The sequence below is a fragment of the Macaca nemestrina genome, chromosome 6 (genome assembly GCF_043159975.1).
Source record: "Macaca nemestrina isolate mMacNem1 chromosome 6, mMacNem.hap1, whole genome shotgun sequence".
In the NCBI taxonomy this organism is placed as follows: Eukaryota; Metazoa; Chordata; class Mammalia; order Primates; family Cercopithecidae; genus Macaca; species Macaca nemestrina.
Genome location: NC_092130.1, coordinates 16,996,550 through 17,017,820, shown reverse-complemented (window position 1 = coordinate 17,017,820; position 21,271 = coordinate 16,996,550). Strand labels below are relative to the sequence as shown.

Sequence of the window (21,271 nt, the reverse complement as noted above, 5' to 3'; positions counted from 1 at the left end):
ATTGAGGGTTCACTTGTTCCAATCCCAGGCCAGATGCTGAGGGTTATACCACATACACATTGTATCTCAAATGCCTGGGGCAGGGCCTGGCTCAGAATAGGTGTTCAGTGTTTCTTAAATGGATGAACAAACGAATGAATAAAAATGAGTACATGAGTAGCTGCCCTCTCCACTTGGCCCCTCCTATAAGACATAAAAAAGATGCGTAACTCTGAGTAAAGTGTTTTCCAGTTCCGAGTCGTCTGGACTTGGTAGGAGCATGCTGTCTTCCCAAAGCATCGTGAGTGGCCGTGATCTGAGTAACATATCACTGCTGTGAGTCAGGCTTACACTCAGGACGTGATGCAAGCGATGCTTTGCTTACGTTCAACAGACACATAGAAGCCTTATGGTACATCAGGCGTTGTGCTAGAGACACCAAGTATCAAGATCTCCTAATCGCTCCTGTGATCACACAAACAGAACAGTACTGCAGGACCCCAGAGAAGGGAGAAGCAGTGTGGGCCAATCATGAAAAATGAATTAGGCCTTTGTAATGAGTTGCATAGTGGCCCCTGAAAGATGTATCCAGGCCCCAGCGCCAGTAACTGCGAACATGATGCTATTTGGAGAAAAGGGCTTTGCAGATGTAATTAAGTAAAGAATCCTGTGATGAGATGATCTGGATTTAGGAAGGTCCCGTGTTCAATGACTAGCATCCTTCTAAGAGAAAAGAGAGGGAGATTTGAGAAAAGGAGAAATATGGAGATGGCTATGGAAAGCTGGAGGTAGAGACTGGAGTGACAGGCCAAGGAATGCCAAGGATTGCCTCACAGGTATTTATTCCCACTCACTACAGGATTTTTTTCCTTTATTTTTTCCTTTTACCTAAAATCAGCCACTTTATAACTAGAACATACTGTGTATCCATATGGTTGAATTCCAGGCACTGGAACGCCTTTTGTTGTTGGTAAGAGACTCCCTGTCTTCTTCCACAGATCCTGTAAACTACCTAACTGTGCAATGCTGTTTGCTGAGAGCGTTTTCTTTTTTTTTTTTTAATGGAGTTTCACTCGTCACCCAGGCTGGAGTGCAATGGCGCCATCTCGGCTCACTGCAACCTCCGCCTCCCAAATTCAAGCAATTCTCCTGCCTTAGCCTCCCGAGTAGCTGGGATTACAGGCATGCACCACCACACCCAGTTAATTTTTGTATTTTTAGTAGATGGGGATTCACCATGTTGGTCAGGCTGCTCTCAAACTCCTGACCTCAGGCAATCCACCCGCCTCAGCCTCCCAAAGTGCTGGGATTACAGGCAGGAGCCACCACACCTGGCAATTCATAACATCTCTTAATAGAAAACCCTGTAAAATAAGATTTTGAAAATAAAAATAAGATAAATATGTATTTTTAACCCAAACAAGATCTTGTCAGGCTACTTACTTTGAAACACATGATCTTCAGTACTTGCCCCTGATGGCAGTAGTCTTAATAAAGATTTAATTTTGTAGGAAAAATGTTCCTTCTCAGCCCCCAAGTCAAATGTCCTCATCATCTTACCCTCAGAAACTCTACTCACACTTTGCCCAAGCCCCCAGAACTCACCAGTCTGGATCTGATCCATCTCCAAGACCAAGCGGGGTGGTGCTCACACACCCCTGATCCTCCATCTGTGAGAGCAGCCAGCGGACCAGAGAAGCACTTGATCTGCCTAAGACGTCAGAGGCGAGTTCAGTGGGCGCTCTCTGAGCCTGTTCCTAAAAGTAGAGCCTGGGCTTCTGGTCCAATCTAGGGAGACAGCACATGGTCCTCCAGACTCTGCTGACCTTATACTGGTCTATATAATCTAGGTTCATCGAAGTGTTGCTTTTGCGCGCTCTTCAAATTGTGCTGTTTAAACTTGTATTTCTCCATCTTCATCACTATCATGTCTCCTTGGGGTTGGAATCTCAAGGAGCCAACATAATGAAATGTTCATAGCAATAAATGGTCTCCATAATCTTTGCAGTGAATAAATCAACTCTATGTTGCTGTCCCAGTAAGCTTTTAAATATCCTAGTTTCATATGAATTTACATCGGGCCATAATGAGGCAATGGGACAACATTTAAACCACATATAGACTACATGGCGTTTAACTCACCAACTCAAGTGTGTAAGAAATTTCACATTTATTTCCTTTAAACCTACTTTTCTCATTATGTCCTTCTGTAGAGTTCCATGAGAATCTGGGGAGCTTATAAATACTTGAAAAAAAATCAACAAAAGTGATTTAATCTTCAGCCCATTGTGATTGCTGCCACTGTCCTCACTGTCTGATTCTGCAGGGCCCCTTGAAGTGGGTGGCTCCCCCGCAGCCTTGACACTGGGGTGCAAGGCACTTTGCCAAACCACCCTAGGTTTCAGGCTCCTGGAGTTGAGCACTCCCTTGGCAGTTTCTTCTGCAGCTTTGTCATCTTCTAGGTAAGGGCTAGGGCTGCTGCCAAGATTCCATCACGTCATATTGCTATTGTATCATGGCCTCTTACCACTCTAGGAGAGGGGCTGGAGCTTCCCTAATTATGCAGCTGAAAGTCCCTCTCAGGCAGTCTGAAGTCTGGCTTTGCTAGAACTCTGCGCTGGCCTAGAATAAACAGGCCAAAGATGCCCACATGCCTGCTACCCCTACAGTCTGAATTTTCTCCAGTCAAGACTGCTGTTTCAGGCCTGATAATGTGTGGCCCCCTGGTCACTTGCCCTTATTTGTACATCAGATGCCCTATCCCAGAAAAGGAGATGATGAATCTCTGTAATATGAATCACTTCATTATTTTATATCATTTTTTAAAATTATCTGATACTCTAAAGCCATGCAAAAAGATTAAGGGCATATTTGAACTGCCTTTTAACAAGGCACGCTGAATATATGGTTGATTGTCACTCCAGTTCAATAAAAACTCACTAAAGTAATAGTGAAATAAATGTAAAAAGTCTAAATTCAAAACGTAAACAGAATGGGAGAGGAGACAATGAAGAAGAAATTAACATTTTTTTTGAGATTGAAAGTTGATAAAGGAATGGTAACTGATTTACCAGAGCTGAGAAACCTTAAAACATGACTTCAGGAAAGAAGTTTCCAAAAAAGAAATCCTATTCAGGAAAGAAAGAAAAAAAGGAAGGGAGGAAGGAAGGAAGAGAGGAAGGGAAGAAGGAAGCAAGGGAGGAAGGGAGGAAGGAAGGGAGGGAGGGCTTTGGGTTTCCCTAACCTTTAACCTACAACACATGGGAGTAAACAGGGAGTGACAACAACAGACCACCGCAACAGCCGTCAAAACCTCGCCTCTACTAAATATACAAAAATTAGCTGGGCGTGGTGGTGCCTGCCTATAATCCCAGCTACTTCGGAGGCTGGGGCAGGAGAATCACTTGAACCAGGGAGTCGGAGGTTGCAGTGAGCCGAGATCCTGCCACTGCACTCCAGCCTGGCAACAGAGGGAGACTCTGTCTTAAAAAAAAAAAAAAAAAAAAAAAAAAAAAAAAGTATGAAGCAACAATCTCTTCTCAAATCAGAATCATAACTAACTCTCACAACCCAATATTCACTTAATGCTCTATTCCAGTAATTTTCAGCATTTGGTGCCAGTAATCAGACTGGTATTTGCATAAAAGTGTAAAATGTGTCCATTTCTAGAACTTTCTGATTGGCAAAGGGACAAACAAAAAAATTTTGGAGTAGTTCTTTTCCCCGCCATCTGTGGAACTTTCTCAATGGGCACATATTGACCATGGAAATTATCAGGCCTGGTTATAGAAATGTCAATCGCTTTTAGCCTTTCAGTTCAAAAACAACACGAAGAAGGCACTGCTGATATTCTTGGCACTCAGCTGCAACAGAATCATTCTTTCTTTATAGAATTTTATATGACTTTCAAGTCCATTTCCTTTTCTGACTTTCCTTGACATGTTCCCTTTTTTGACATTCATCTTACAAACTGTCTAATCTTTACTAATTTTATAATTAGGTGGTTTCAGAGTTTTAAAAGAGAACCCACCCTGATAATATTTTGATCATTTTGGATGGCAATATTTCTGTACAAGTTGAAGCAGCAGTGACAACAGGCTTCTTAGAACACTCTCTTCATATTTTGAGATTAGTACATTTACAAAAATAAATTCTACTTTGCATGGAAAGCGGGGCTCACTTGGTCCTTAGAAAAGTTGATTGTTTCGGCCGGGTGTGGTGGTTCACGCCTGTAATCCCAGCACTTTGTGAGGCCAAGGTGGGCGGATCACGAGGTCAGGAGCTCAAGACCATCCTGGCCAACACAGTGAAACCCTGTCTCTACTAAAACTACAAAAAATTAGCCAGGCATGGTGGCGGGCACCTGTAGTCCCAGTTACTTGGGAGGCTGAGGCAGGAGAACGGCGTGAACCCAGAAGGCGGAGCTTGCAGTGAGCCGAGATCATGCTACTGCACTCCAGCCTGGGTGACAGAGCAAGATTCTGTCTCAAAAAATAAAAAGAAAACAAAAGAAAAGTTGATTGTTTCTTTACAGAACTGGCCCATGTATTGTAGAATATGTGGTTGCCTCCAAAGTATTTGAAAGTTATTGAACATGCTGCCTAAATATCTCCCTGAGAGGTGTGTGTTATAATCTAAAATTTCCACTTTGACATTCATTCCTTTAGATCCCAATGTTACCTAATTAAAATTTGTATACTACCATTGGGAAATGTGGCAGATTGTATTTTCCAAAAATAGCCACAGCAATATTTCCGCTTTCACCAGCTCCATCAGATCGTTACCACTCCCCATCAAGATTCGGAGCCTCTTTTCATTTTCCTTGAATTGAGGTAGACTGTTTGGACTGCCTTGACCAGTGAGAAAACAGAAGAGATGCTGAATGACTTTTGTGACTAGTTCATAAAAGACAATAAAGCTTCTGCATGGCATGCGCTCTCTCTCTCTGTCTCTTTCTCTGTCTTTATCTCTCTATCTCTGTGCTCATCCTTGGAACCTGGACACCATGCAAGGAAGCCAAGTACCCACATTGAAAGACCACATGTAAGTATTCTGGCCATACGAAAGTTGAAGTTCCAGCTCACAGCCAGCACTAAAGCCACATATGTAAGCAAGTGAAGCCTTCAGAAGATTCCAGTTACCAGCCTCCAAGCCACTTGAGCTGCCCCTAGCCAAGTGTAGTAGAAATGAGCTGTCCGCATGTCTTCCCAAATTACGGAATTGTTGGTAATGCAAATGACATCAAGTCACTGCATTTTGGGGCTTTTTTTTTTTTTTTTTTCTATTTTTGGTGGTTTGTTTTGTTTTTATGTAGCCATAGATAATCAAAACAGGACTAACACATTAATATTGGTACAAGTTAGTTTTTTAGATAAGCAATTTTGTAGCAGATATAAGAACCACGGGGATGATAGCATGGTAAAGATAAGATTTAATGAAGAGAAAAGGGAAAAAGGGAACTACTGTATCTAAAGCAAGACTTTTTCTACTTACGTGAGTGGACCTGGCAGGGATGGGAAGGGGAGAAGAGAAGAGAGATGGCATGATGGCAGTAGGAGAATATAAGTAAGAATTTCCAAAAACAAATTCTTTGGATGGGGAATATAGATTAGCATTCCATATTTTAGAGCAATAAGACTTTTTAAAAATAAACATGCAATGCCTAGTTTTATTTACCATTATCAGTAATTTTCAAGACCAATTTTTCATTCCATGTTTTATGAGGTAGCCAAGACTCCAAACTATCTACAGCAGAGTTTTCTATGCCACTTCCACATATAATAAGCATTTCAGAGGAAAACAACCTTCTATAACCCCTTTTCTCTAGACCAGGAAAGCTCAAGTTATCCACAGACTTTGATACATATGACTTACTGTTCTCAGGAAACTGTTGTGACTTCTTTCTATGTAATACATATACACACACACACACACACACACCCCTAGGTGTATAACTATATATATAAAAAGAATCCCATACACACATATTTTTAACCTCAATGATGACAGAATACAATAAAGTGTCGCAAAATAATAAACAAATGGATATAGCAAATGATTTACCTTACTAATTGCTATTTAGTTTAATATTGTCATTATGGCATAATTTCCCTGGAGAGAAATCAATTATAAAATGCAGGAGTTTCTAAATCCATCCAAAAAAATCATAACAAGAAAAAAACTGCATGAAAAGTTACTATGGAGAAACTTAAAATGATCTAAAAAGTACATGAAGCAAAAACTCACAGAATTGAAAGGTAAAATAGACAATTCCAAAATAAAAGCTGGATACTTTACACTCTGCTTTCAATGATGAATAAAACAATTATGCAAAAGATTTCATAGGAAACCAAAGACTTGAACAACACTATAAGTTAACTACACCTAACGTACATCTAAAGAATACTCCACCCAACAACAGCAAAATACACATTCTTCTTATTATTATTATTATATTTTTTTAATAGAGATGTGGTCTTGCTATGCTGCCCAGGCTGGTCTCGAACTCTTGTGCTCAAGTGATTCTCTGCCATGGCCTCCCAAAATGCTGGGATTATAAGTGTGACCTGCTGTAACCAGCCAGTACACATTCTTCTAAGGCACAAATAGAACATTTTTCAGAATAAACCACAGACTAGATCATAAGCCCGGTCTCAATAACTGTAAAGGAATTAAAATCATACAAAATATATTCTCCAACTACAAAGAAAAAAATTAGAAAATAACATTGAGAGAAAGTTTGAGACATCTACAGAATAATTAAAAATTAACAAGAGTCTCAAACAACCAATGGGACAGAGAGAAAATTTAAATTTGAAAATACCATGTGATGAATGAAAATAAAAACAACATACCAAAGCTTATAGATGCAACTAAAGAAGTGCTCAGAGGGAAATTTATAGCTTTAAATGCTTTTTTAAAAAAAAAAATCTCCACTCAACAATGTCACCTTCCACCTTAAAAAACTAGAAAAAGGGCTGGGCGCGGTGGCTCAAGCCTGAAATCCCAGCACTTTGGGAGGCCGAGACGGGTGGATCACGAGGTCAGGAGATCACGACCATCCTGCCTAATACGGGGAAACCCCGTCTCTACTGAAAAATACAAAAAAACTAGCCGGGCGAGGTGGCGGGCGTCTGTAGTCCCAGCTACTCGGGAGGCTGAGGCAGGAGAATGGCGTAAAGCCGGGAGGCGGAGCTTAAAGTGAGCTGAGATCCGGCCACTGCACTCCAGCCTGGGCCACAGAGCCAGACTCCGTCTCATAAAAAAATAAATAAATAAATAAATAATAAAAAATAAAAAAAAAAACTAGAAAAAGAAGGGCAAACTAAAATCAAAGCAAGACCAAGGATGGAAATAATAAGGTTAAAATGAAAATAAATAAAATAGAGAAGAGAAAAACACAGAGAACATTTTTTAAAATCACAAAAATTTGTTTGCAAAGATGAACTAAAATGACAAACCTTAGCTGGGAACAGTGGCTCACACCTGTAATCCCAGCACTTTGGGAAGCCAAGGCGGTTGGATCACCTGAGGTCAGGAGTTTGAGACCAGTCTGCCCAACACGGTGAAACCCCATCTCTACTAAAAAATACAAAAATTAGCCTGTCATGGTGGTGCACACCTATAATCCCAGCTACTCGGGAGGCTGAGGCACAAGAATCGCTTGAATCCGGGAGGTGGGGGTTGGAATGAGCCGAGCTCATGCCACTGCACTCCAGCACGGGCAACAGAGTGAGACTCCACTAAAAAAAAAGAAAAAGAAAATAACGCCGGGCGCAGTGGCTCACGCCTGTAATCCCAACACTTTGGGAGGCCGAGGCGGGCAGATCACCTGAGGTCAGGAGTTTGAGACCAGCCTCAACATGGAGAAACTCTGTCTCTACTAAAAATACAAAATTAGCCGGGCATGGTGGTTCATGCCTGTAATCCCAGCTACTGGGGAGGCTGAGGCAGGACAATTGCTTGAACCTGGGAGGCGGAGGTGGTGGTGAGCTGAGATCGTGCCACAGCACTCCAGCCTGGGCAACAAGAGCAAAACTCCGTCTCAAAAAAAAACCCCACAAACTTTTAACTAAATTGACCAGAAAAAAATAAAATTCAAATTACAAAAATCAGGAATGAAAGAGGGATATCACAACCAACCTCAATAAAATAAAAAGAATTACAAAGAAATAATATTCATAACTATATGCTAACAAGTTAGATAACTTGGATGAAATAGAAAAATTTCTAGAAACATACAAACTTTCAAAACTAACTCAAAAAGAAATATAAAATCTGAATAACCTTACAATAATTAAATATAATCAGTTTAGTAATTTTAAAACTTTTCACAAGAAAAGTCCATGTCAAGATGGCGTCACTGATGAATTCTATCAAGCATTTAAAAAAGAATCAATACCAAGATGGTTCATTATATAAAAATCAATGTAATACACCATATTAACAGAATGAAGGGGAAAAAGTTGTATGATCATCTCAACTGAGGCAGAAAGAGCATTTGACAAAACTCAACACTAATGATAAAATCACTCAACAAACTAGGAATTAAAAAAATTACTTTCCCAGAACAAACCATAAATGAAAAGCCTACAGCTGATATCGTATTCAGTGGTTGAAAGACTAAAAGTTTATCCTCTAATATCAAGAAAAATTGCCTGCTTTCAATATTCCACATAGTCCTAGCAAGAACGATTAGACAAGAAAAATAAATAAAAAGCATTTGTGATGGTCAATTTAATGTGTCAACTTGACTGAGCTAAGGAATACAAAGATAGCTGATAAAATATTATTTCTGGTGTGTCTGTGAGGGTGTTTCTGGAAAAGATTAGCATTTGAATCAGCAGACTGAGTAAAGAAGATCTGCCCTTACAGTGTAGGTAGGCATCATCTAATCTGTTGAGGGACTGAAGAGAATAATAAGGCAGAAGGACAATTATCTCTTTCTTCCTGAGGTGGGACATCCATTTTTCTCTTGCCCTCAAATATCAAAGCTCCTGGTTCTCAGGTCTTTGGATTGTAGCCTTACACCAGTTTTCCTCCCATCTTTGTTTCTCAGGCCTTCAGATTCAGATTGGGAGATACACCATCAGCTTTCCTGTTTCTCAGACCTTCAGATATGAACTGAATAACAACACTGGCTTTCTTGGCTCTCCAGCTTGCAGACAGCAGATCATGGAACTTTTCAGCCTCCATAGTCATATGAACCAATTCTCATTTTACATATATATATATATAAAATTAGTACTGTTTCTCTAAAGAACCCTGATTAATACAGCATTCAAATTAGAAATAAAGGCCAGGTGCAGTGGCTCATGCCTATAATCCCAGCACTCTGGGAGGCCAAGGTGGGCGGGTCACCTGAGGTCGGGAGTTTGAGACCAGCCTGGCCAACATGGCAAAACCCCATCTCTACTAAAAATACAAAAATTAGTCAGGCGTGGTGGTGCACATCTGTAATCCCAGCTACTCAGGAGGCTGAGGCGGAGGTTGCAGTGAGTCAAAATCGCACCACTGCACTCCAGCCTGGGTAACACTGTGTCTCAAAAACAAACAAACAACAACAAAAAACCAAACTGGAAATTAAAAAGTAAAATTATCTTAGTTTTATGATTTTATATGTGGAAAACTCTAAAGATGCCATGAAAATATTATAATTAAGGGGCTTGGCACGGTGGCTCACGCCTGTAATCTCAGCAGTGTGGGAGGGTGAGGCAGGCGGATCACTTGAGGACAGGAATTAAGATCAGCCTGGCCAACATGGTGAAACCCCATCTCTACTAAAAATACAAAAAATTAGCTGGGCATGGTGGCACATACCTGTAGTCCCAGCTACTCGGGAGGCTGAGGCAGGAGAATCACTTGAGCCCAGGAGGCAGAGGTTGCAGTGAGCCAATATCACATTACTGTACTCCAGCCTGGGCGACAGAGTGACACTCTATCTCAAATAAATAAATAAATAAAATAACATAAGATAAAAAGAACACATGCAAGTCAATAAATGTGATACACCACATAAACAGTATTAAAAACAAAAATTACATGATCATCTCAACAGATGCAGAAAAAGCATTTGACAAAAATCCAGCATCCCTTTATGATTAAAACTCTCAGCAAAATCAGCATACAAGGGACATACTTTAACGTAATAAAAGCCATTTATGACAAACCCACTGCTAACATAATACTGAATGGGGAGAATTTGAAAGCATTCCCTCTGAGACTGCACACTCTCACCACTCCTCTTCAACATAGTACTGGAAATCCTAGCTAGGACATTCAGACAATAGAAAGAAAGAAAGGGCATCCAAATCGGTAAAGAGGAAGTCAAACTGTCACTGTTTGCTGACGATATGACTGTTTAATTTGAAAACTCTAAAGACTACTCCAGAAAGCTCCTAGAACTAATAAAAGAATTCAGCAAAGTTTCCAGATACAAGATTAATGTACACAAATTAGCAGCTCTTCTATACACCAACAGCGACCAAGCAGAGAAACACATCAAGAACTCAACCCCTTTTATAATAGCTGCAAAAACAAAAAAAAGGAATATACCTAACCAAGGAGTCAAAAAACCTCTATAAGGAAAACTACACAACACTGCTGAAAGAAATCATAGATGACACAAACAAATGGAAACACATCCCATGCTCATGGATTGGTAGAATCAATATTGTGAAAATGACCATACTGCCAAAAGCAATCTACAATGAAATCCCCATCAAAATACCATCATCATTCTTCACAGAATTAGAAAAAAAATTCTAAAATTCATATGGAACCAAAAAAGAATATGCATAGCCAAAGCAAGACTGAGCAAAAAGAACAAATCTGGAGGCATCACACTACCTGATTTCAAACTACATCATAAGGCTGTACTCACCAAAACAGCATGGTACTGTTATAAAATAGGCACATACACCAATGGAACAGAATAGAGAACCCAGAAACTCAAATACAGCCAACTGATCTTTGACAAAGCAAACAAAAACATAAAGTGGGGAAAGGACACCCTTTTCAACAAATGGTGCTGGAATAATTGGCAAGTCACATGTAAGAGAATGAAACTGGATCCTCATCTCTCACCTTATACAAACATAAACTCAAGATGGATCAAAGACTTAAACCTAAGACCTGAAGCTATAAAAATTCTAGAGGATAACATTGGAAAAATTCTTCTAGACTTTGGCTTAGGCACGGATTTCATGACCAAGAACCCAAAAGCAAATGCAATAAAAACAAAGATAAATAGCTGGGACCTAATTAAACTAAAGAGCTTTTGCGGCCAGACACAGTGGCTCATGCCTGTAATCCCAGCACTTTGGGAGGCCAAGGTGGGTGGATCATGAGGTCAGGAGATCGAGACCATCCTGGCTAACACGGTGAAATCCCGTCTCCGTAAAAATACAAAAAACTAGCCAGGCGTGGTGGCGGGTTCCTGTTGTCCCAGCTACTCGGGAGGCTGAGGCAGAAGAATGGCATGAACCCGGGAGGTGGAGCTTGCAGTGAGCTGAGATGGTGCCACTGCACACCAGCCTGGACAAAGAGTGAAACTCTGTCTCAAAAAAAAAAAAAAAAAAAAAGAGCTTTTGCATGGCAAAAGGAATAGTGAGCAGAATAAACAGACAACCCACAGAGTAGGAGAAAATCTTCACAATCCATACATCTGACAAAGGACTAATATCCAAAATCTACAACTAACTCAAACAAATCAGTAAGAAAAAAAAATCTCATCAAAAAGTGGGCTAAGGACATGAATAGACAATTCTCAAGAAGATATACAAATGGCCAACAAACATATGAAAAAATGCTTAACATCGCTAATGATAAGGGAAATGCAAATCAGAAACACAATGTGATACCACCTTACTCCTGCAAGAATGACCATAATCAAAAAATCAAAATACAGTAGATGTTGGCATGGATGCGGTGATCAGGGAACACTTCTACACTGCTGGTGGGAATGTTAACTAGTACAGCCACTATGGAAAACAGTGTGGAGATTCCTTAAAGAACTAAAGGTAGAACTACCATTTGATCCAGCAATCCCACTACTGGGTATCTGCCCAGAGGAAAAGAAGTCATTATATGGAAAATATACTTGCACACACATGTTTATAGCAGCACAAGTCACAACTGCAAAACCGTGGAACCAACCCAAATGCCCAATAATCATTGAGTGGATAAAGAAACTGTGATTTTATACATATATATGGATATATATATACACACACACATATATACACACACTATATATACACACATATATACACACACACTATATATACACACATATATGTATGTATATGTATTTACACAATGGAATACTACTCAGCCATAAAAAGGAATAAATTAACAGCATTTGCAGTGACCTGGATGAGACTGGAGATTATATTCTAAGTGAAGTAACTCAGAAATGGAAAACCAAATATTGTATGTTCTCACTGATATGTGGAAGCTAAGCTATGAGGACACAAAGGCATAAGAATGATACAATGGATTTTGGGGACCTGGGGGGAAGAGTTTGAGGTGGGTGAGGGATAAAAGACTACAAATATGGTGCAGTGTATACTGTTCAGGTGATGGGCGCACCAAAATCTCGCAAATTACCACGAAAGAACGAAAGAACTTACTCATGTAACCAAATACCGCCTGTACCCCAATAACTTATGGAAAAATGAAAAAATAAAATAAAATTTTGGTTTTGTTTTTGGACAGAGAAAAAAAATTTGTATGAGTTTTACTGATAGAGACTTCATATTATCTGCTCATTTTAACTGTCACTACCATGCTATATATTAGATCCCCTGAACAGTAGAAAGGTGATTGTTAGGGCTGGGAGTGGGGAAAATGGAGAGATATTAATCAAAGCATACAAACTTTCAGTGATAAAATGAATAATGCAACATTTTTGAACCTTGTGGGAAAGAGATGAATTAGAGGGCTGCTCCTTACAAACTGGGGGTTGGTGGAGGGCAGAGGAACTGAGACTCTCTATTCCACAGTGGACATTTTATTTGTTTTGATATTCACAAGATGTCCTTAGGAGTTCACCTGCTTTTTTTTGTTTTGTTTTGTTTTTTAAAGAAAGAACATTTGAAACTGCAGCAATAATGACTTATTGGCCCAAGAGGGCTTTTTAATATCTTATCCTTCACCAGCAACTTCATAATAGGCCCTTTTCCTTTCTAAAATGCTTACTGTTAAGGGACTTATGCGCTAGTGAGTATTTGAACAAGTTAGCCCTTAATTACTCAAGATAGTTCAAAATTTATTGTGAAATGTTTGTCTAAAAAGTAATAGTTGTCAGGCACAATGGCTCATACCTGTAATCCCAGTACTTTGAGAGGCCGAAGTAGGAGGATTGCTTGAGCCCAGGAGTTCAAGACCAGCCTGGGTAACATAGTGAGACCCCGCATCTACAAAATAAAATAAAACAAAAATTAGCCAGGCATGATGGTGCATGCCTGTAGTACTAGCTACTGGGGAGGCTGAGGCAGAAGGATCACAAGGAGTTTGAGGTTACAGTGAGTTATGATTGTTTCGCTGCACTCCAGCCTGGATGACAGAGCAAGACCCTGTCTCAAAAAGAATATATATATGTGTATATATAAAATACATACATTATATATATAAATATATGTATATATTATATATACATATATATCAATAGTGAAGTCTAAGACAGTGAATTCAGTTGAACAAAGTATAGCTAAGCAATAAAATTCTGAGCTTAGTTTTCACAGGTACATAAGATAGCATTTCTTTGTTCATGAACTTCACATCATTTCATAAACACATACCATTAAGAAAACATTTCTGGAGATGTAATTCCAGAAGGGAAAGTGAGACGTGCAATGGGAAACAACAGGAGAATGAAAAGTCTTGAGCTGAGTCCTAACTCATGAACCACAAGCCAAGTGACATTGAGTAAATTATTGAACCTCTCTGGCTTTATTGTTCTCTCTAAAAAAAATATGGATCACAATCTGTTATAGACTGAATTGTATCTCCCTAAAATTCATATGTTGAAGCCCTGACCTCCAGTGCGACTCTATTCGAAACAAGGCCTTTAAACACATAACTGAGATAAATCCCATGTGATTGGCATCCTTACAAGAAGAGACACCCACAGACCATGTGAAGACAAAGTAAGAAGGTGGTCACCTGCAAGCCAAGAAGAGACCTCAGAAGAAATCACACTTAATGACACCTTGGTCTCGGTCTTCCCAGCTCCAGATCTGCAACAAAATAAATTTCTGTTGTTTAAGCCACTCAGTCTATGGAATTTTGTTTGGCATCCCTAGCAAACTAATACATAATCGCTGTTCTGAAAATCTGGCAAGGATTCTGGAAAGAGTGGATGATAAAATAAATGTGAAAGTCCTTCGTAAACTATGAAATTTACCAAAAAGAGAAGGTACCATTATATCTCATGGGATCATCATTTGTCTTCATGTATAAGGGACAATCCACTTAAGGAAAACAGAAGACCAAAGAAAAAACAAAAATATTGGTTTATGGTTATTAGCTGATTTGTATTAGGTCAACTTCTCCCAGTTTATGTGGTCTTAGGAGATGAAGTCCACTTTATGGTCAGAACAACGAGAAGACTAATGTTACTGTAAGGACAAAGACCCTGATAAAATTGCCCAGTTAGTGATGTCAGCAGTGCCATGGGTTGTAATTTATTCCTCTCTCAGAAGATGACTTGTTTCTACAGATAATAATAATAGCTAACATTTATTGAACACTTACATGTACTGTTTTCCATCTATTAGCTCAATTAATCCTCACAACAACTTTTTGGGTAGTACTGTTATTCAAAATATGAACATCTTGAAGCTGAAAGCTTGTAAGTAGAGAAACTGGGACCCAAACTGTAGTCGGTCCCTTAGTGCCTCAGCCAAATCACTGCTATGAGTTATTAAAAGTTCTTCTATAAGGCCAGGAATTACAGAAAGTTTCATACAAAAATCTGCACAATGTGATTTGGTACTATTATTTATCACCTCCAAGTATTTTCACATCCATACATACTGTGTTTATCATTACATGATGTAAATATGTATTTTCACTGAAAATAGAAACATCCATAATATACCTAAAGATTTTATTCTATTTGACCTAAATCTATGCATGGGTAACTTCCAACAAAAGCTAGGTATTTTAAGAGGGCTTGAACAAACTGATGTGCTGTTCTATCATATTTTCACAACATAAGGGTACATAAAATCCATGTTTTTATGTATTACTCTTACTTCAACACTGATGTAAAGCTCCTAAATTTGACAAGTGAGACTATTTTAAATCAGGAAGAGACCTTTGAATAATTTGAAATGAAAAATCAGGCATATAAAATAGCTACAGAAAACACAAACATTTATAAAACATTTTGTGATCATAACATCTACCCAGAGAATTTAAAGCATGCTAAATACATAGAATTTCTACTCTTTTGTGTTGTTTGCTTCCATTGTAGTCTGTATTTGAATAGGAGCTTCTATAACAATACAGCTGACTGAGTGTAAATTGACTAGTGTCAATTAAATTGACCAGTGTCATATGAGGCTTCAGATTGTTCCAGCAGTCACATACATCTTTACCCTGTTGGTTCCTTCCTGACATCATTTAAACAGGCACATATCTAGCTAATGTTTGAAAAGCAAACTCTCTTTCTCATCATCATGTCCACCCTCTGGCCATGCCTCTACCCCTTACAGTCAAGTTCCTTGTAAGAATGGTTTATATACTCATTGGTTTCATATTCTCTCTTTCTTGTTCATACTATGTTTTATCCTCTCTGTAGCATCAGATACCAGTGCTCACTCTCTTCTTGAAACACTTTCTCCTGATTCCTGTAACATCCTCTCTTCTTATTTTACTCTTCCCTCTCTCTCTTCTCCTAGATTCCCTTTGGAGACTCCTTTTCCCTAGATTCTTCAACTCTCCTGAACTGATCTATTTCCATGACTCAAATCATCCCCTATTTCTGATGAGTCCCAAAGCTATCTGCAGCAACAAATGTTTCTCTAGCTGCCTTTTCAACACCTCCACCTGGAAGTCCCTCAGACATCGTGAACTTAAAGTTTTCCTCCAGCAAACCTGGTCTTTTTTCTGTATTCCCTGATAAACACATAAATAGAATCCCAATTCAAACTTTTGCTAAAGCTCAGTGCAACCTTCTGTTTTTTCCTAGGTTAAGGCAATGACCTTTAAACTGTTCTTCCTGCCTCCAGTCTTGGCCCATCTCTCCAGTCTTCACCCTGATGCCAAGTGCTCATCCCAAATCACATACCCAATTGTGGTGTTGTTTTTAAAGTCCATGGTTGGTTCCCCAAAGTCTGCAAAGTCCTACATTCGAGAATGGTATACATGGTGTACATGGCCCCTCAACATGAACAACTGCTTCTCTCCCCAGCGCCACTGCTAAACCACCTCCCTCAACAGCCTCTGTACTTTAGCCAGAGTAATCTCTATTTCATTTGCAGAAATCAGTTTATTCTCTCTTTCTATTGTGCCTTTGCACATACTGTTGATTTTGTTTGCAGTGTCCTTTGCACCAGCCTCTTCACTTGGCTCAATCCCTAAAAAACTCACATCAGCAGTCACAGTATCTTGGAAAACTTCTACAAAGACCTCTTCCCTTCACTCCTTCCCTGACCCCCTAATTTTGTTTAAGTCTTCTTGTGTGTTCCCCTGGTACCCTACACATGGCTCTGTCATAGCACTTATTTTATGGTTATTCATCCATTTCCCTGGAAAGTTTTTCATTTGTTTTGTTTTGTTTTGTTTTGAAGACAAACTATAATGTAGAATATATTACCCTAACTTGGGTGTTTTTCCTCCACACTCACCCACCAACCCTTGGAATGCCAAGGGAGGGCTCCTCACTGCCCTCTACCAGCCACAGAACCTGCCAGCCACAGAGAGGCTTTGACCCTACCGACAGTAGAGGCAGTGAAAAACAACCTTGGGATGTACTAATTATTAGAAAACTGAGGTTTGGGGAGAGAAAAGAGAAAAGGGTTGGCGAAATCATAGAGGGGGATAAAAGAGTTAAAAGGCTAGAAAGATAGGCCGGGCGCGGTGGCTCAAGCCTGTAATCCCAGCACTTTGGGAGGCCGAGACAGGCGGATCACGAGGTCAGGAGATCGAGACCAGCCTGGCTAACACGGTGAAACCCCGTCTCTACCAAAAAAATACAAAAAACTAGCCGGGCGAGGTGGCGGGCGCCTGTAGTCCCAGCTACTCGGGAGGCTGAGGCAGGAGAATGGCGGGAACCCGGGAGGCGGAGCTTGCAGTGAGCTGAGATCCGGCCACTGCACTCCAGCCTGGGCGACAGAGTGAGACTCCGTCTCAAAAAAAAAAAAAAAAAAAAAAAAAAAAAGGCTAGAAAGATAAAGAAAGTAGTAACCTGAAACAAGGAAGGCCTTAACTGCAGTATTTCATTTTCCAATTCTCAACTCTGCCAAAATGTTTTGTGTACATGGCGGGGGGAGGGGGTGGTGTGTGTGTTTGCTTTTGGGGGAGGAAGGTTAACAACCTAGGCAGAAACCTGTATGAGAAAGGAAATTGTTCTCCCATTCCTATCCCTTCTCCTTCCGAAGCAGGAGACAACAGAGACACCTGCAGTACTGGCTTCTGACTGGAGGACAATGACCCAGCTGATCCTTCTGACCTCTTACCTTCACAGAGAACAGTAGCCAACACATCCTGTAGCTCAAAAGCTGTAGCAGCAATTTTTTTTATCTAGGATTACAAAATACAATGGTCTGGCACTTACAGAGTTCTCAAGAAATACTTGTTGATGGACAAACAAAGTAAACAGTCAACATGGGCAAAATGTTGATTATTGAAGCTGGGTAATGAGTCTGAAATGTTCTTAAATAGAAACTTTTTTTAAAAACTGCAGAAAAATCCAAATTCATGTTTTGTGTAAAGTATATTTAGTAAATAGCAAACAGTTACTAAACAAAAGATATATAAAATATCCCACATTTCTGAAGATAATAATATCAGAGTCATCAAAAGCATGTGTGTTTAAGTTCAGCACAATGACCTGGCACATGGGAAATATATAATAAAAGCAAACCCTATATACTACGTTTTTGGCTGGTCTTGGCTTTGAGCTTTGTACTCAACAGAGTCTAAAGCCATTAGAGAACAGAGGATCCCCCTCTAATGTGATCCAGTGCCTTTATATAGCAGTGGTTACTTGACGAGTCAAAAATTTAGTTTTTCACGAAATATACAGTAAAACCTCAATTAATTGGAAGGGTTTTCTATACTTTATCTGAGTATAGAAGTGGTAGCTAGAACCTCTGAGTAGAAGCATATACATGAAATTGTTAATCTATGTTTTTTATGTATCCTTTCTCTCTCTCCTCCCAACCATATTTAATTTCACTGGTGTCCCAGGAACTAATAAAGAATCAAAGAAGCCACTGCCAAGCATGTTATCTTCAAATGAATAAGATAGACTAGATGCACTAGAGAACAGCTAGAGAAGTGGAGGAGGCTGTAATGCATAGTTACAGGAAGGATCAGAAAGCAGAAGGGGACTCAGCTGAGATCTTTTTGACCCTCACTTCCTTGGCCCTTATAGCTGGACAAGGCTACACACAAAAGTACTGGACATTTCCCAAGGAGCCTGAAAAGAGGTTAAGGTGATTGGACATTGTGTGCAGGAGGGAAGGCACAGACTGCCACATCTCCAAGATGGAAACAAACAAAGCCAACTGGGAATTTCCCTGTGAGGGCAGTATTTGACACACCGCCACTGTTTTATATCTGCTTGTTATAATCTTTGTTGTTCAAAGGCACGTCTACAGCCTACCATGCGGAGAATATGATTAAATCTTCCAGTTACTGCCTGGATTCTTGCCCAGCCTCAAGGCCATTATTCTGACCATTAGTTCTTGTTGTACTTAACTGTTAATGGAGAAGAAAGTATGAGGATAGGAATTGAATACATCATTGAGCCTAGAATATACCCCCAGAAGTCAGTCATTTAACAAATTTTTAATAGGAATTCATGATTAAATCCACACTTCTTTAAAAATAAATTCATAGTTAATGAAGGGCTCATTATCTTTATTTTACAAGAGTGGATAATTGAGTATTACATTTCCACATTTTGCTAATTAGGTCTTTTCAATTATTTAAATGATGGTCTATATTCTAACATTTTGAAATGAAAATGGCAGAGGGGGTTAAGGGAGGAAGAAAAGTAAAGAATATCAATTTGACTTGATTTGTATTTAATTAATGTCTCTCCAATTCTGGTGAAATAATTTTTTATGTGAGAGATTTTAATAAAAACTAAAAATATTCTAATGTAAGAGAAAATATTTTATTTCATAAAAAATATTACCTAAAGGCCCTCAAGTGAAAATTTCAAGTATAAAAACGTATAGAAATTAATACATGCACTTTAGATACTTTTACCTGTGTTAAATAAACAATTCTAACACACTGATTATCCTTCTAGGCTGAAAACAGATGACTAAGTCTGAGAACAGAGAAAACACAACTAAAGTGTGTTTGAGCAAGATATTTAAAAAGAAATAGTAATTTAATAATAAGGGCTACCATTTATCAAGAAATCTACTGTGATCTGGGAATAGTGACTACCTCTTTATGCACTTTCTATTATTTAATCCTCTTCATAACCCCATGAATAATGTATTTTTTACTTCCTATTGTTGAGAAAAGAAAATGTGATTAACTTGTTGAAAGTCACATGACTAGTTATGAGCTATTCCTGGATATGAATATAAGTTTATTTTATTCTAAAGTCCATGTGTTCATATTGCCCACAGGTTACATGTTCTACAAGGATGGGTAACAGTCTAATTTGTTCTCCATTGGCTTATGCTATGAAATATTAGTTAATTTATTCATGCTTTTCATTGCTATAAAGAATTTTTTTTCTTTTATTTAGACCAAGTCTTGCTCTGTTTCCCAGGTTGGAGTACAGTGGCACAATCTCAGCAACCTCTGCCTCCCAGGTTCAAGCGATTCTCCTGCCTCAGCCTCCTGAGTAGCTGGGATTACAGGCACATGCCACCATGCCCGGCTAATTTTTGTATTTTCAGTAGAGACGGGGTTTCACCATCTCGGCCAGGTTGGTCTCAAACTCCTGACCTCAGGTGATCCACCCGCCTCGGCCTCCCAACGTGCTGGGATTATAGGTGTGTGCCATCGTGCCCAGTCTGCCATAAAGATTTTATGATGCTTTAGCCATTTTTTTTAAATTGTGCACATACATTCCTAATTTTAGGAATTAATATAGCCATTTTTTTAAAATTGTGCACATACATTCCTAATTTTAGGAATTAATAATAGGAACTAAAAGGCAAAAGGAGAAATCACATTTATAAACTCACACGTTAGAGCAAAAAGTATTTTTAAATAAAATTATTTGTTAAAAGGTTATAAATTGCCAATTTATATTCACTAGGTAAGCTTTTATTTTCAAGAGGAAGAAAGGCCTCTTCCCCATTTGAGTCCCAGTTTTTTAAACTGACCTGATTACGTGGCTAAGGTATTATTGTGAGGTATTAATGTTTTCTTTTGTTTTTCCTTCCCCTTCCTCCCCACCCCTTTTCCCCCTTTCCAGAGTTTTGTTCTGTGGCATTGCCTTAGGTAAGTACATGGCAGGGCAAACAGCAGAGGTGACAGCAAATCTTCCAGATTTTCACTTTGTCAAAGTAAGAGAGACTGAACTGGGGCCATGAGAACAGAGACATCCAATTACTGTGTAATTCATAAGAGTTTAGAACTGACTCCTTGTGCACCCTTTTTCAGGCCCTTTTACTAATGGGCTTTTCTCACTTGTGATGATCTGGGAGAGCGAGAGTGAGGAGAGTCTAAGAAGAGTTCAGGCTAATTATTTTCCCACTAACCTGGCATAGGAGAGGTTCATAGAGATTAAATTATTTACAGTAAATAAAAAGAGTAATATTGCTTTACATTCTGTTCTGTAGACTGGGATTCACACTCACCACAATTATTCCTGATAACAGTCTGCCACACACCTTTCATTTTAAGCAATTGAAAAATTGTACCAACTTTTCTCTTTAAATTTGCTTTAAAAGCAAATTCAGAAAATTGCTAGAGGGTCAAGAAATTACACAGTCCAACTCCATTATTTGATAAATTGTACAAAAAGCAAACTAAGGCAAGAATCAACTAACTTTCAAAGTTCACGAAGAGGGCACTCTGGAAGTTGATAAACCACCGCACTATATAAATTCCACTACCTCTTTATCTGTAATGAAAAAAATCA

At 39.1% G+C, this 21,271-nt stretch overlaps 1 long non-coding RNA gene across 1 annotated transcript in view; it reads right to left on the bottom strand.

Moving 5' to 3' along the window:
- Nucleotides 1–21,271, bottom strand: part of LOC105480811 (uncharacterized) — a 103,750-nt gene that overhangs the window by 82,213 nt on the left and 266 nt on the right. Inside the window, exons 2-3 of the long non-coding RNA XR_986598.2 lie at nt 14,146–14,219; nt 13,305–13,397 (exon numbers count right to left, since the gene is read on the bottom strand). This is a non-coding gene — a long non-coding RNA (uncharacterized lncRNA). The remainder of the gene's footprint in view (nt 1–13,304; nt 13,398–14,145; nt 14,220–21,271) is intronic.